Source organism: Lupinus angustifolius, chromosome LG11 (genome assembly GCF_001865875.1).
Source record: "Lupinus angustifolius cultivar Tanjil chromosome LG11, LupAngTanjil_v1.0, whole genome shotgun sequence".
Lineage (NCBI taxonomy): Eukaryota > Viridiplantae > Streptophyta > Magnoliopsida > Fabales > Fabaceae > Lupinus > Lupinus angustifolius.
The window spans coordinates 9,342,546-9,342,938 of NC_032019.1; the positions used below are offsets into that span (position 1 = coordinate 9,342,546).

The 393-nt window shown below is 49.1% G+C and overlaps 1 protein-coding gene across 1 annotated transcript in view; it reads left to right on the forward strand.

Annotated features, from left to right (window-relative positions):
* LOC109359703 overlaps positions 1 to 393 on the forward strand; it is a 3,056-nt gene that overhangs the window by 1,023 nt on the left and 1,640 nt on the right. The gene's annotated exons all lie outside the window — the stretch shown is intronic.

Consider the following 393-nt stretch of genomic DNA (forward strand, 5'->3'; position numbering starts at 1 on the left):
CTCATCCTCTTCCTCATCCTATCCTCATCCTCATCATCATCCTCATCCTCAAGCTCTTCTTCATCCTCATCCTCATCCTCGTCCTCATCCTATCCTCATCCTCATCATCATCCTCATCCTCAAGCTCTTCTTCATCCTCATCCTCATCCTCGTCCTCATCCTATCCTCATCCTCATCGTCATCCAATCCTCATCCTATCTTTCTCCTCATCCTCGTCCTATCCGCATCCTCGTCCTATCCGCATCCTCATCCCATCTTATCCTCATCCTCATCCTATCCTCATCCTATCCTTCTCCTCACCCTCATCCTCATCCCCATCCTCATCCTATCCTCATCCTCATCCTTATCCTATACTCATCCTCATCCTATCCTCATCCTCCTCCTCCTCCTCCT